The sequence below is a fragment of the Phyllobates terribilis genome, unplaced genomic scaffold (genome assembly GCF_046119375.1).
Source record: "Phyllobates terribilis strain yellow unplaced genomic scaffold, ASM4611937v1 Scaffold_10__3_contigs__length_209671492, whole genome shotgun sequence".
Taxonomy (NCBI): domain Eukaryota; kingdom Metazoa; phylum Chordata; class Amphibia; order Anura; family Dendrobatidae; genus Phyllobates; species Phyllobates terribilis.
The window spans coordinates 7,101,237-7,118,091 of NW_027362770.1; positions in this window are offsets into that span (position 1 = coordinate 7,101,237).

Sequence of the window (16,855 nt, forward strand, 5' to 3'; positions counted from 1 at the left end):
AAAAAAATTTTTTTTTGGACTTAGTCATTTTTCTGGCGTTTATCAGACTTTCAGATAGGGGAAATGTCAGTGAGCATTCCTATTTCAGTTCCAGAGTGATTCGTCCACAGAGTCCGTGATATTTAGTCGTTTTCAGCCAATTTTCTGGATTTTTGAAAATTTCACTTTTTTGTGAAAATATCCACTAAATGAGGGAATAATATGTGTGAGGGTACCCCAGGAGAGTTCCAAATGTGTGTGGGTAGAATATATATCCCACGGGGGTAAAATTGAAAAAAGTTTAAAAAACTTTTTTTTTGGACTTAGTCATTTTTCTGGCGTTTATCAGACTTTCAGATAGGGGAAATGTCAGTGAGCATTCCGATTTCAGTTCCACAGCGATTCGCCCAATGAGTCCTTGATATTTAGTCGTTTTCAGCCAATTTTCTGGATTTTTTAAAATGTCACTTTTTTGTGAAAATATCCACTAAATGAGGGAATAATATGTGTGAGGGTACCCCAGGAGAGTTCCAAATGTGTGTGGGTAGAATATATATCCCACGGGGGTAAAATTGAAAAAAGTTGAAAAAAATTTTTTTTTGGACTTAGTCATTTTTCCAGCGTTTATCAGACTTTCAGTTAGTGGAAATGTCAGTGAGCGTTCCAATTTCAGTTCCAGAGTGATTCGCCCAATGACTCATTGTTATTTAGTCGTTTTCAGCCAATTTTCTGGATTTTTGAAAATTTAACTTTTTTGTGAAAATATCCACTAAATGAGGGAATAATATGTGTGAGTGTACCCCAGGAGAGTTCCAAATGTGTGTGGGTAGAATATATATCCCACGGGGATAAAATTGAAAAAAGTTTAAAAAAATATTTTTTTGGACTTAGTCATTTTTCCGGCGTTTATCAGTCTTTCAGATAGGGGAAATGTCAGTGAGCGTTCCGATTTCAGTTCCAGAGTGATTCTCCCAATGAGTCCTTGATATTTAGTCGTTTTCAGTCAATTTTTTGGATTTTTGAAAATGTCACTTTTTTGTGAAAATATCCACTAAATGAGGCAATAATATGTGTGAGGGTACCCCAGGAGAGTTCCAAATGTGTGTGGGTAGTATATATATTCCACGGGGGTAAAATTGAAAAAAGTTGAAAAAAATTTTTTTTTGGACTTAGTCATTTTTCTGGCGTTTATCAGACTTTCAGATAGGGGAAATGTCAGTGAGCATTCCAATTTCAGTTCCAGAGTGATTCACCCAATGAGTCCTTGATATTTAGTCGTTTTCAGCCAATTTTTTGGATTTTTGAAAATGTCACTTTTTTGTGAAAATATCCACTAAATGAGGGAATAATATGTGTGAGGGTACCCCAGGAGATTTCCAAATGTGTGTGGGTAGAATATATATCCCACGGGGGTAAAATTGAAAAAAGTTGAAAAAAAATTTTTTTTGGACTTAGTCATTTTTCTGGCGTTTATCAGACTTTCAGATAGTGGAAATGTCAGTGAGCGTTCCAATTTCTGTTCCAGAGCGATTCGCCCAATGAGTCCTTGTTATTTAGTTGTTTTCAGCCAATTTTCTGGATTTTTGAAAATTTCACTTTTTTGTGAAAAAATCCACTAAATGAGGGAATAATATGTGTGAGGGTACCCCAGGAGAGTTCCAAATGTGTGTGGGTAGAATATATATCCCATGGGGCTAAAATTGAAAAAAGTAAAAAAAAAAATTTTTTTAGACTAAGTGATTTTTCCGACGTTTATCAGACTTTCAGATAGGGGAAATGTCAGTGAGCATTCCGATTTCAGTTCCAGAGTGATTCGTCCAAAGAGTCCTTGATATTTAGTCATTTTCAGCCAATTTTCTGGATTTTTGAAAATGTCACTTTTTTGTGAAAATATCCACTAAATGAGGCAATAATATGTGTGAGGGTACCCCAGGAGAGTTCCAAATGTGTGTGGGTAGAATATATATCCCACGGGGGTAAAATTGTAAAAAGTTGAAAAAAATTTTTTTTTGGACTTAGTCATTTTTCTGGCGTTTATCAGACTTTCAGATAGGGGAAATGTCAGTGAGCATTCCGATTTCAGTTCCAGAGTGATTCGTCCAAAGAGTCCTTGATATTTAGTCGTTTTCAGCCAATTTTCTGGATTTTTGAAAATGTCACTTTTTTGTGAAAATATCCACTAAATGAGGCAATAATATGTGTGAGGGTACCCCAGGAGAGTTCCAAATGTGTGTGGGTAGAATATATATCCCACGGGGGTAAAATTGAAAAAAGTTGAAAAAAATTTTTTTTTGGACTTAGTCATTTTTCCAGCGTTTATCAGACTTTCAGTTAGTGGAAATGTCAGTGAGCGTTCCAATTTCAGTTCCAGAGTGATTCGCCCAATGACTCATTGTTATTTAGTCGTTTTCAGCCAATTTTCTGGATTTTTGAAAATTTAACTTTTTTGTGAAAATATCCACTAAATGAGGGAATAATATGTGTGAGTGCACCCCAGGAGAGTTCCAAATGTGTGTGGGTAGAATATATATCCCACGGGGATAAAATTGAAAAAAGTTTAAAAAAATATTTTTTTGGACTTAGTCATTTTTCCGGCGTTTATCAGTCTTTCAGATAGGGGAAATGTCAGTGAGCGTTCCGATTTTAGTTCCAGAGTGATTCTCCCAATGAGTCCTTGATATTTAGTCGTTTTCATCCAATTTTTTGGATTTTTGAAAATTTCACTTTTTTGTCAAAATATCCACTAAATGAGGGAATAATATGTGTGAGGGTACCCCAGAAGAGTTCCAAATGTGTGTGGGTAGAATATATATCCCATTGGGGTAAAATTGAAAAAAGTTGAAAAAAATTATTTTTTGGACTTAGTCATTTTTCTGGCGTTTATCAGACTTTCAGATAGGGGAAATGTCAGTGAGCGTTCCGATTTCAGTTCCAGAGCGATTCGCCCAATGAGTCCTTGATATTTAGTCGTTTTCAGCCAATTTTTTGGATTTTTGAAAATGTCACTTTTTTGTGAAAATATCCACTAAATGAGGCAATAATATGTGTGAGGGTACCCCAGGAGAGTTCCAAATGTGTGTGGGTAGAATATATATTCCACGGGGGTAAAATTGAAAAAAGTTGAAAAAAATTTTTTTTTGGACTTAGTCATTTTTCTGGCGTTTATCAGACTTTCAGATAGGGGAAATGTCAGTGAGCATTCCAATTTCAGTTCCAGAGTGATTCACCCAATGAGTCCTTGATATTTAGTCGTTTTCAGCCAATTTTTTGGATTTTTGAAAATGTCACTTTTTTTGTGAAAATATCCACTAAATGAGGGAATAATATGTGTGAGGGTACCCCAGGAGATTTCCAAATGTGTGTGGGTAGAATATATATCCCACGGGGGTAAAATTGAAAAAAGTTGAAAAAAAATTTTTTTTGGACTTAGTCATTTTTCTGGCGTTTATCAGACTTTCAGATAGGGGAAATGTCAGTGAGCGTTCCGATTTCAGTTCCAGAGCGATTCGCCCAATGAGTCCTTGTTATTTAGTTGTTTTCAGCCAATTTTCTGGATTTTTGAAAATTTCACTTTTTTGTGAAAAAATTCACTAAATGAGGGAATAATATGTGTGAGGGTACCCCAGGAGAGTTCCAAATGTGTGTGGGTAGAATATATATCCCACGGGGCTAAAATTGAAAAAAGTTAAAAAAAAAATTTTTTTAGACTAAGTGATTTTTCCGACGTTTATCAGACTTTCAGATAGGGGAAATGTCAGTGAGCATTCCGATTTCAGTTCCAGAGCGATTCGCCTAATGAGTCCTTGTTATTTAGTCGTTTTCAGCCAATTTTCTGGATTTTTTAAAATTTCACTTTTTTGTGAAAATATCCACTAAATGAGGGAATAATATGTGTGAGGGTACCCCAGGAGAGTTCCAAATGTGTGTGGGTAGAATATATATCCCACGGGGGTAAAATTGTAAAGAGTTGAAAAAAATTTTTTTTTGGACTTAGTCATTTTTCTGGCGTTTATCAGACTTTCAGATAGGGGAAATGTCAGTGAGCATTCCGATTTCAGTTCCAGAGTGATTCGTCCAAAGAGTCCTTGATATTTAGTCCTTTTCAGCCAATTTTCTGGATTTTTGAAAATTTCACTTTTTTGTGAAAATATCCACTAAATGAGGGAATAATATGTGTGAGGGTACCCCAGGAGCGTTCCAAATGTGTGTGGGTAGAATATATATCCCACGGGGGTAAAATTGAAAAAAGTTCAAAACGTTTTTTTTTTGGACTTAGTAATTTTTCCAGCGTTTATCAGACTTTCAGTTAGGGGAAATGTAAGTGAGCGTTCCGATTTCAGTTCCAGAGCGATTCGCCCAATGAGTCCTTGATATTTAGTAGTTTTCAGCCAATTTTCTGGATTTTTGAAAATTTCACTTTTTTTGTGAAAATATCCACTAAATGAGGGAATAATATGTGTGAGGGTACCCCAGGAGAGTTCCAAATGTGTGTGGGTAGTATATATATCCCACTGGGGTAAAATTGAATAAAAGTTAAAAAAAAATTTTTTTTAGACTAAGTGATTTTTCCGACGTTTATCAGACTTTCAGATAGGGCAAATGTCAGTGAGCGTTCCGATTTCAGTTCCAGAGCGATATGCGCAATGAGTCCTTGATATTTAATCGTTTTCAGCCAATTTTTTGGATTTTTGAAAATGTCACTTTTTTGTGAAAATATCCACTAAATGAGGGAATAATATGTGTGAGGGTACCCCAGGAGAGTTCCAAATGTGTGTGGGTAGAATATATATCCCACGGGGGTAAAATTGAAAAAAGGTTAAAAAAAATTTTTTTTGGACTTAGTCATTTTTCTGGCGTTTATCAGACTTTCAGATAGGGCAAATGTCAGTGAGCGTTCCGATTTCAGTTCCAGAGCGATTCGCCCAATGAGTCCTTGATATTTAGTAGTTTTCAGCCAATTTTTTGGATTTTTGAAAATTTCACTTTTTTGTGAAAATATCCACTAAATGAGGGAATAATATGTGTGAGGGTACCCCAGGAGAGTTCCAAATGTGTGTGGGTAGAATATATATCTCACGGGGCTAAAATTGAAAAAAGTTGAAAAAAAAATTTTTTTGTACTTAGTCATTTTTCTGGCGTTTATCAGACTTTCTGATAGGGGAAATGTCAGTGAGCATTCCGATTTCAGTTCCAGACTGATTCACCCAATGAGTCCTTGATATTTAGTCGTTTTCAGCCAATTTTTTGGATTTTTGAAAATTTAACTTTTTTGTCAAAATATCCACTAAATGAGGGAATAATATGTGTGAGGGTACCCCAGGAGAGTTCCAAATGTGTGTGGGTAGAATATATATCCCACGGGGGTAAAATTGAAAAAAGTTGAAAAAAATTTTTTTTTGGACTTAGTCATTTTTCTGGCGTTTATCAGACTTTCAGATAGGGGAAATGTCAGTGAGCATTCCGATTTCAGTACCAGAGCGATTCGCCCAATGAGTCCTTGATATTTAGTCGTTTTCAGCCAATTTTCTGGATTTTTGAAAATGTCACTTTTTTGTGAAAATATCCACTAAATGAGAGAATAATATGTGTGAGGGTACCCCAGGAGAGTTCCAAATGTGTGTGGGTAGAATATATATCCCACGGGGGAAAAATTGAAAAAAGTTGAAAACATTTTTTTTTTGGACTTAGTCATTCTTCCAGCGTTTATCAGACTTTCAGTTAGGGGAAATGTCAGTGAGCATTCCGATTTCAGTTCCAGAGCGATTCACCTAATGAGTCCTTGTTATTTAGTCGTTTTCAGCCAATTTTCTGGATTTTTTAAAATTTCACTTTTTTGTGAAAATATCCACTAAATGAGGGAATAATATGTGTGAGGGTACCCCAGGAGAGTTCCAAATGTGTGTGGGTAGAATATATATCCCACGGGGGTAAAATTGTAAAAAGTTGAAAAAAATTTTTTTTTGGACTTAGTCATTTTTCTGGCGTTTATCAGACTTTCAGATAGGGGAAATGTCAGTGAGCATTCCTATTTCAGTTCCAGAGTGATTCGTCCACAGAGTCCGTGATATTTAGTCGTTTTCAGCCAATTTTCTGGATTTTTGAAAATTTCACTTTTTTGTGAAAATATCCACTAAATGAGGGAATAATATGTGTGAGGGTACCCCAGGAGAGTTCCAAATGTGTGTGGGTAGAATATATATCCCACGGGGGTAAAATTGAAAAAAGTTTAAAAAACTTTTTTTTTGGACTTAGTCATTTTTCTGGCGTTTATCAGACTTTCAGATAGGGGAAATGTCAGTGAGCATTCCGATTTCAGTTCCACAGCGATTCGCCCAATGAGTCCTTGATATTTAGTCGTTTTCAGCCAATTTTCTGGATTTTTTAAAATTTCACTTTTTTGTAAAAATATCCACTAAATGAGGGAATAATATGTGTGAGGGTACCCCAGGAGAGTTCCAAATGTGTGTGGGTAGAATATATATCCCATTGGGGTAAAATTGAAAAAAGTTGAAAAAAATTCTTTTTTGGACTTAGTCATTTTTCTGGCGTTTATCAGACTTTGAGATAGGGGAAATGTCAGTAAGCGTTCCGATTTCAGTTCCAGAGCGATTCGCCCAATGAGTCCTTGATATTTAGTCGTTTTCAGCCAATTTTATGGATTTTTGAAAATGTCACTTTTTTGTGAAAATATCCACTAAATGAGGCAATAATATGTGTGAGGGTACCCCAGGAGAGTTCCAAATGTGTGTGGGTAGAATATATATCCCACGGGGGTAAAATTGAAAAAAGTTGAAAAAAATATTTTTTTGGACTTAGTCATTTTTCTGGCGTTTATCAGACTTTCTGATAGGGGAAATGTCAGTGAGCATTCCAATTTCAGTACCAGAGCGATTCGCCCAATGAGTACTTGTTATTTAGTTGTTTTCAGCCAATTTTCTGGATTTTTGAAAATTTCACTTTTTTGTGAAAAAATCCACTAAATGAGGGAATAATATGTGTGAGGGTACCCCAGGAGAGTTCCAAATGTGTGTGGGTAGAATATATATCCCATGGGGCTAAAATTGAAAAAAGTAAAAAAAAAAATTTTTTTAGACTAAGTGATTTTTCCGACGTTTATCAGACTTTCAGATAGGGGAAATGTCAGTGAGCATTCCGATTTCAGTTCCAGAGCGATTCGCCTAATGAGTCCTTGTTATTTAGTCGTTTTCAGCCAATTTTCTGGATTTTTTAAAATTTCACTTTTTTGTGAAAATATCCACTAAATGAGGGAATAATATGTGTGAGGGTACCCCAGGAGAGTTCCAAATGTGTGTGGGTAGAATATATATCCCACGGGGGTAAAATTGAAAAAAGTTGAAAAAAATTTTTTTTTGGACTTAGTCATTTTTCCAGCGTTTATCAGACTTTCAGTTAGTGGAAATGTCAGTGAGCGTTCCAATTTCAGTTCCAGAGTGATTCGCCCAATGACTCATTGTTATTTAGTCGTTTTCAGCCAATTTTCTGGATTTTTGAAAATTTAACTTTTTTGTGAAAATATCCACTAAATGAGGGAATAATATGTGTGAGTGCACCCCAGGAGAGTTCCAAATGTGTGTGGGTAGAATATATATCCCACGGGGATAAAATTGAAAAAAGTTTAAAAAAATATTTTTTTGGACTTAGTCATTTTTCCGGCGTTTATCAGTCTTTCAGATAGGGGAAATGTCAGTGAGCGTTCCGATTTCAGTTCCAGAGTGATTCTCCCAATGAGTCCTTGATATTTAGTCGTTTTCATCCAATTTTTTGGATTTTTGAAAATTTCACTTTTTTGTCAAAATATCCACTAAATGAGGGAATAATATGTGTGAGGGTACCCCAGAAGAGTTCCAAATGTGTGTGGGTAGAATATATATCCCATTGGGGTAAAATTGAAAAAAGTTGAAAAAAATTATTTTTTGGACTTAGTCATTTTTCTGGCGTTTATCAGACTTTCAGATAGGGGAAATGTCAGTGAGCGTTCCGATTTCAGTTCCAGAGCGATTCGCCCAATGAGTCCTTGATATTTAGTCGTTTTCAGCCAATTTTTTGGATTTTTGAAAATGTCACTTTTTTGTGAAAATATCCACTAAATGAGGCAATAATATGTGTGAGGGTACCCCAGGAGAGTTCCAAATGTGTGTGGGTAGAATATATATTCCACGGGGGTAAAATTGAAAAAAGTTGAAAAAAATTTTTTTTTGGACTTAGTCATTTTTCTGGCGTTTATCAGACTTTCAGATAGGGGAAATGTCAGTGAGCATTCCAATTTCAGTTCCAGAGTGATTCACCCAATGAGTCCTTGATATTTAGTCGTTTTCAGCCAATTTTTTGGATTTTTGAAAATGTCACTTTTTTTGTGAAAATATCCACTAAATGAGGGAATAATATGTGTGAGGGTACCCCAGGAGATTTCCAAATGTGTGTGGGTAGAATATATATCCCACGGGGGTAAAATTGAAAAAAGTTGAAAAAAAATTTTTTTTGGACTTAGTCATTTTTCTGGCGTTTATCAGACTTTCAGATAGGGGAAATGTCAGTGAGCGTTCCGATTTCAGTTCCAGAGCGATTCGCCCAATGAGTCCTTGTTATTTAGTTGTTTTCAGCCAATTTTCTGGATTTTTGAAAATTTCACTTTTTTGTGAAAAAATTCACTAAATGAGGGAATAATATGTGTGAGGGTACCCCAGGAGAGTTCCAAATGTGTGTGGGTAGAATATATATCCCACGGGGCTAAAATTGAAAAAAGTTAAAAAAAAAATTTTTTTAGACTAAGTGATTTTTCCGACGTTTATCAGACTTTCAGATAGGGGAAATGTCAGTGAGCATTCCGATTTCAGTTCCAGAGCGATTCGCCTAATAAGTCCTTGTTATTTAGTCGTTTTCAGCCAATTTTCTGGATTTTTTAAAATTTAACTTTTTTGTGAAAATATCCACTAAATGAGGGAATAATATGTGTGAGGGTACCCCAGGAGAGTTCCAAATGTGTGTGGGTAGAATATATATCCCACGGGGGTAAAATTGTAAAAAGTTGAAAAAAATTTTTTTTTGGACTTAGTCATTTTTCTGGCGTTTATCAGACTTTCAGATAGGGGAAATGTCAGTGAGCATTCCGATTTCAGTTCCAGAGTGATTCGTCCAAAGAGTCCTTGATATTTAGTCCTTTTCAGCCAATTTTCTGGATTTTTGAAAATTTCACTTTTTTGTGAAAATATCCACTAAATGAGGGAATAATATGTGTGAGGGTACCCCAGGAGCGTTCCAAATGTGTGTGGGTAGAATATATATCCCACGGGGGTAAAATTGAAAAAAGTTCAAAACGTTTTTTTTTTGGACTTAGTAATTTTTCCAGCGTTTATCAGACTTTCAGTTAGGGGAAATGTAAGTGAGCGTTCCGATTTCAGTTCCAGAGCGATTCGCCCAATGAGTCCTTGATATTTAGTAGTTTTCAGCCAATTTTCTGGATTTTTGAAAATTTCACTTTTTTTGTGAAAATATCCACTAAATGAGGGAATAATATGTGTGAGGGTACCCCAGGAGAGTTCCAAATGTGTGTGGGTAGAATATATATCCCACGGGGGTAAAATTGTAAAAAGTTGAAAAAAATTTTTTTTTGGACTTAGTCATTTTTCTGGCGTTTATCAGACTTTCAGATAGGGGAAATGTCAGTGAGCATTCCGATTTCAGTTCCAGAGTGATTCACCCAATGAGTCCTTGATATTTAGTCGTTTTCAGCCAATTTTTTGGATTTTTGAAAATGTCACTTTTTTGTGAAAATATCCACTAAATGAGGGAATAATATGTGTGAGGGTACCCCAGGAGAGTTCCAAATGTGTGTGGGTAGAATATATATCCCACGGGGGTAAAATTGAAAAAAGTTGAAAAAAAATTTTTTTTGGACTTAGTCATTTTTCTGGCGTTTATTAGACTTTCAGATAGGGGAAATGTCAGTGAGCGTTCCGATTTCAGTTCCAGAGCGATTCGCCCAATGAGTCCTTGTTATTTAGTTGTTTTCAGCCAATTTTCTGGATTTTTGAAAATTTCACTTTTTTGTGAAAAAATCCACTAAATGAGGGAATAATATGTGTGAGGGTACCCCAGGAGAGTTCCAAATGTGTGTGGGTAGTATATATATCCCACTGGGGTAAAATTGAATAAAAGTTAAAAAAAAATTTTTTTTAGACTAAGTGATTTTTCCGACGTTTATCAGACTTTCAGATAGGGCAAATGTCAGTGAGCATTCCGATTTCAGTTCCAGACTGATTCACCCAATGAGTCCTTGATATTTAGTCGTTTTCAGCCAATTTTTTGGATTTTTGAAAATTTAACTTTTTTGTCAAAATATCCACTAAATGAGGGAATAATATGTGTGAGGGTACCCCAGGAGAGTTCCAAATGTGTGTGGGTAGAATATATATCCCACGGGGGTAAAATTGAAAAAAGTTGAAAAAAATTTTTTTTTGGACTTAGTCATTTTTCTGGCGTTTATCAGACTTTCAGATAGGGCAAATGTCAGTGAGCGTTCCGATTTCAGTTCCAGAGCGATTCGCCCAATGAGTCCTTGATATTTAGTAGTTTTCAGCCAATTTTTTGGATTTTTGAAAATTTCACTCTTTTGTGAAAATATCCACTAAATGAGGGAATAATATGTGTGAGGGTACCCCAGGAGAGTTCCAAATGTGTGTGGGTAGAATATATATCTCACGGGGCTAAAATTGAAAAAAGTTGAAAAAAAAATTTTTTTGTACTTAGTCATTTTTCTGGCGTTTATCAGACTTTCTGATAGGGGAAATGTCAGTGAGCATTCCGATTTCAGTTCCAGACTGATTCACCCAATGAGTCCTTGATATTTAGTCGTTTTCAGCCAATTTTTTGGATTTTTGAAAATTTAACTTTTTTGTGAAAATATCCACTAAATGAGGGAATAATATGTGTGAGGGTACCCCAGGAGAGTTCCAAATGTGTGTGGGTAGAATATATATCCCACGGGGGAAAAACTGAAAAAAGTTGAAAACATTTTTTTTTTGGACTTAGTCATTCTTCCAGCGTTTATCAGACTTTCAGTTAGGGGAAATGTCAGTGAGCATTCCGATTTCAGTTCCAGAGCGATTCACCTAATGAGTCCTTGTTATTTAGTCGTTTTCAGCCAATTCTCTGGATTTTTTAAAATTTCACTTTTTTGTGAAAATATCCACTAAATGAGGGAATAATATGTGTGAGGGTACCCCAGGAGAGTTCCAAATGTGTGTGGGTAGAATATATATCCCACGGGGGTAAAATTGTAAAAAGTTGAAAAAAATTTTTTTTTGGACTTAGTCATTTTTCTGGCGTTTATCAGACTTTCAGATAGGGGAAATGTCAGTGAGCATTCCTATTTCAGTTCCAGAGTGATTCGTCCACAGAGTCCGTGATATTTAGTCGTTTTCAGCCAATTTTCTGGATTTTTGAAAATTTCACTTTTTTGTGAAAATATCCACTAAATGAGGGAATAATATGTGTGAGGGTACCCCAGGAGAGTTCCAAATGTGTGTGGGTAGAATATATATCCCACGGGGGTAAAATTGAAAAAAGTTTAAAAAACTTTTTTTTTGGACTTAGTCATTTTTCTGGCGTTTATCAGACTTTCAGATAGGGGAAATGTCAGTGAGCATTCCGATTTCAGTTCCACAGCAATTCGCCCAATGAGTCCTTGATATTTAGTCGTTTTCAGCCAATTTTCTGGATTTTTTAAAATTTCACTTTTTTGTAAAAATATCCACTAAATGAGGGAATAATATGTGTGAGGGTACCCCAGGAGAGTTCCAAATGTGTGTGGGTAGAATATATATCCCATTGGGGTAAAATTGAAAAAAGTTGAAAAAAATTCTTTTTTGGACTTAGTCATTTTTCTGGCGTTTATCAGACTTTGAGATAGGGGAAATGTCAGTAAGCGTTCCGATTTCAGTTCCAGAGCGATTCGCCCAATGAGACCTTGATATTTAGTAGTTTTCAGCCAATTTTCTGGATTTTTGAAAATTTCACTTTTTTTGTGAAAATATCCACTAAATGAGGGAATAATATGTGTGAGGGTACCCCAGGAGAATTCCACATGTGTGTGGGTAGAATATATATCCCACGGGGGTAAAATTGAAAAAAGTTTAAAAAAATTTTTTTTTGGACTTAGTCATTTTCTGACGTTTATCAGACTTTCAGATAGGGCAAATGTCAGTGAGCGTTCCGATTTCAGTTCCAGAGCGATTCGCCCAATGAGTCCTTGTTATTTAGTTGTTTTCAGCCAATTTTCTGGATTTTTGAAAATTTCACTTTTTTGTGAAAATATCCACTAAATGAGGGAATAATATGTGTGAGGGTACCCCAGGAGAGTTCAAAATGTGTGTGTGGGTAGAATATATATCCCACGGGGGTAAAATTGAAAAAAGTTGAAAACGTTTTTTTTTTTAACTTAGTCATTTTATCAGCGTAAATCAGACTTTCAGTTAGGGGAAATGTCAGTGAGCGTTCCGATTTCAGTTCCAGAGCGATTCGCCCAATGAGTCCTTGATATTTAGTAGTTTTCAGCCAATTTTCTGGATTTTTGAAAATTTCACTTTTTTTGTGAAAATATCCACTAAATGAGGGAATAATATGTGTGAGGGTACCCCAGGAGAGTTCCAAATGTGTGTGGGTAGAATATATATCCCACGGGGTAAAATTGAAATAAGTTTAAAAAAAATTTTTTCTGGACTTAGTCGTTTTTCTGGTGTTTATCAGACTTTCAGATAGGGCAAATGTCAGTGAGCGTTCCGATTTCAGTTCCAGAATGATTCTCCCAATGAGTCCTTGTTATTTAGTCGTTTTCAGCCAATTTTTTGGATTTTTGAAAATGTCACTTTTTTGTGAAAATATCCACTAAATGAGGGAATAATATGTGTGAGGGTACCCCAGGAGAGTTCCAAATGTGTGTGGGTAGAATATATATCCCACGGGGGTAAAATTGAAAAAAGTTGAAAAAAAATTTTTTTTGGACTTAGTCATTTTTCCAGCATTTATCAGACTTTCAGTTAGGGGAAATGTCAGTGAGCGTTTCGATTTCAGTTCCAGAGCGATTCGCCCAATGAGTCCTTGATATTTAGTCATTTTCAGCCAATTTTTTGGATTTTTGAAAATTTCACTTTTTTGTGAAAATATCCACTAAATGAGGGAATAATATGTGTGAGGGTACCCCAGGAGAGTTCCAAATGTGTGTGGGTAGAATATATATCTCACGGGGGTAAAATTGAAAAAAGTTGAAAACTTTTTTTTTTGGACTTAGTCATTTTTCCAGCGTTTATCAGACTTTCAGTTAGGGGAAATGTCAGTGAGCGTTCTGTTTTCAGTTCCAGAGCGATTCGCCCGATGAAACCTTGATATTTAGTAGTTTTCAGCCAATTTTCTGGATTTTTGAAAATTTCACTTTTTTTGTGAAAATATCCACTAAATGAGGGAATAATATGTGTGAGGGTACCCCAGGAGAGTTCCACATGTGTGTGGGTAGAATATATATCCCACGGGGGTAAAATTGAAAAAAGTTTAAAAAAATTTTTTTTTGGACTTAGTCATTTTCTGACGTTTATCAGACTTTCAGATAGGGCAAATGTCAGTGAGCGTTCCGATTTCAGTTCCAGAGTGATTCTCCCAATGAGTCCTTGTTATTTAGTCGTTTTCAGCCAATTTTCTGGATTTTCGAAAATGTCACTTTTTTGTGAAAATATCCACTAAATGAGGGAATAATATGTGTGAGGGTACCCCAGGAGAGTTCCAAATGTGTGTGGGTAGAATATATATCCCACGGGGGTAAAATTGAAAAAAGTTGAAAAAAATATTTTTTTGGACTTAGTCATTTTTCTGGCGTTTATCAGACTTTCTGATAGGGGAAATGTCAGTGAGCATTCCAATTTCAGTACCAGAGTGATTCACCCAATGAGTCCTTGATATTTAGTCGTTTTCAGCCAATTTTTTGGATTTTTTAAAATTTCACTTTTTTGTGAAAATATCCACTAAATGAGGGAATAATATGTGTGAGGGTACCCCAGGAGAGTTCCAAATGTGTGTGGGTAGAATATATATCCCATTGGGGTAAAATTGAAAAAAGTTGAAAAAAATTTTTTTTTGGACATAGTCATTTTTCTGGCGTTTATCAGACTTTCAGAGAGGGCAAATGTCAGTGAGCGTTCCGATTTCAGTTCCAGAGTGATTCTCCCAATGAGTCTTTGATATTTAGTCGTTTTCAGCCAATTTTTGGGATTTTTGAAAATTTCACTTTTTTGTGAAAATATCCACTAAATGAGGGAATAATATGTGTGAGGGTACCCCAGGAGAGTTCCAAATGTGTGTGGGTAGAATATATATCTCACGGGGGTAAAATTGAAAAAAGGTTAAAAAAAATTTTTTTTGGACTTAGTCATTTTTCTGGCGTTTATCAGACTTTCTGATAGGGGAAATGTCAGTGAGCATTCAGATTTCAGTACCAGAGTGATTCACCCAATGAGTCCTTGATATTTAGTCGCTTTCAGCCAATTTTCGGGATTTTTGAAAATTTCACTTTTTTTGTGAAAATATCCACTAAATGAGGGAATAATATGTGTGAGGGTACCCCAGGAGAGTTCCAAATGTGTGTGGGTAGAATATATATCAGACGGGGGTAAATTTGAAAAAAGTTGAAAACTTTTTTTTTTGGACTTAGTCATTTTTCCAGCGTTTATCAGACTTTCAGTTAGGGGAAATGTCAGTGAGCGTTCCGTTTTCAGTTCCAGAGCGATTCGCCCAATGAGTCCTTGATATTTAGTAGTTTTCAGCCAATTTTCTGGATTTTTGAAAATTTCACTTTTTCGTGGAAAATATCCACTAGATGAGGGAATAATATGTGTGAGGGTACCCCAGGAGAGTTCCAAATGTGTGTGGGTAGAATATATATCCCACGGGGGTAAAATTGAAAAAAGTTGAAAAAAATATTTTTTTGGACTTAGTCATTTTTCTGGCGTTTATCAGACTTTCTGATAGGGGAAATGTCAGTGAGCATTCCGATTTCAGTACCAGAGTGATTCACCCAATGAGTCCTTGATATTTAGTCGTTTTCAGCCAATTTTTTTGGATTTTTTAAAATTTCACTTTTTTGTGAAAATATCCACTAAATGAGGGAATAATATGTGTGAGGGTACCCCAGGAGAGTTCCAAATGTGTGTGGGTAGAATATATATCCCATTGGGGTAAAATTGAAAAAAGTTTAAAAAAAATTTTTTTTGGACATAGTCATTTTTCTGGCGTTTATCAGACTTTCAGATAGGGCAAATGTCAGTGAGCATTCCGATTTCAGTTCCAGAGCGATTCGCCCAATGAGTCCTTGATATTTAGTCGTTTTCAGCCAATTTTTGGGATTTTTGAAAATTTCACTTTTTTGTGAAAATATCCACTAAATGAGGGAATAATACGTGTGAGGGTACCCCAGGAGAGTTCCAAATGTGTGTGGGTAGAATATATATCTCACGGGGTAAAATTGAAAAAAGTTTAAAAAAAATTTTTTTTGGACTTAGTCATTTTTCTGGCGTTTATCAGACTTTCTGATAGGGGAAATGTCAGTGAGCATTCAGATTTCAGTACCAGAGTGATTCACCCAATGAGTCCTTGATATTTAGTCGCTTTCAGCCAATTTTCGGGATTTTTGAAAATTTCAATTTTTTTGTGAAAATATCCACTAAATGAGGGAATAATATGTGTGAGGGTACCCCAGGAGAGTTCCAAATGTGTGTGGGTAGAATATATATCAGACGGGGGTAAATTTGAAAAAAGTTGAAAACTTTTTTTTTGGACTTAGTCATTTTTCCAGCGTTTATCAGACTTTCAGTTAGGGGAAATGTCAGTGAGCGTTCCGTTTTCAGTTCCAGAGCGATTCGCCCAATGAGTCCTTGATATTTAGTAGTTTTCAGCCAATTTTCTGGATTTTTGAAAATGTCACTTTTTTGTGAAAATATCCACTAAATGAGGGAATAATATGTGTGAGGGTACCCCAGGAGAGTTCCAAATGTGTGTGGGTAGAATATATATCCCACGGGGGTAATATTGAAAAAAGTTTAAAAAAAATTTTTTTTGGACTTAGTCATTTCCTGACGTTTATCAGACTTTCAGATAGGGCAATTGTCAGTGAGCGTTCCGATTTCAGTTCCAGAGCGATTCGCCCAATGAGTCCTTGATATTTAGTCGTTTTCAGCCAATTTTTGGGATTTTTGAAAATTTCACTTTTTTGTGAAAATATCCACTAAATGAGGGAATAATATGTGTGAGGGTACCCCAGGAGAGTTCCAAATGTGTGTGGGTAGAATATATATCTCACGGGGGTAAAATTGAAAAAAGTTTAAAAAAAATTTTTTTTGGACTTAGTCATTTTTCTGGCGTTTATCAGACTTTCTGATAGGGGAAATGTCAGTGAGCATTCAGATTTCAGTACCAGAGTGATTCACCCAATGAGTCCTTGATATTTAGTCGCTTTCAGCCAATTTTCGGGATTTTTGAAAATTTCACTTTTTTTGTGAAAATATCCACTAAATGAGGGAATAATATGTGTGAGGGTACCCCAGGAGAGTTCCAAATGTGTGTGGGTAGAATATATATCAGACGGGGGTAAATTTGAAAAAAGTTGAAAACTTTTTTTTTTGGACTTAGTCATTTTTCCAGCGTTTATCAGACTTTCAGTTAGGGGAAATGTCAGTGAGCGTTCCGTTTTCAGTTCCAGAGCGATTCGCCCAATGAGTCCTTGATATTTAGTAGTTTTCAGCCAATTTTCTGGATTTTTTAAAATTTCACTTTTTTGTGAAAATATCCACTAAATGAGGGAATAATATGTGTGAGG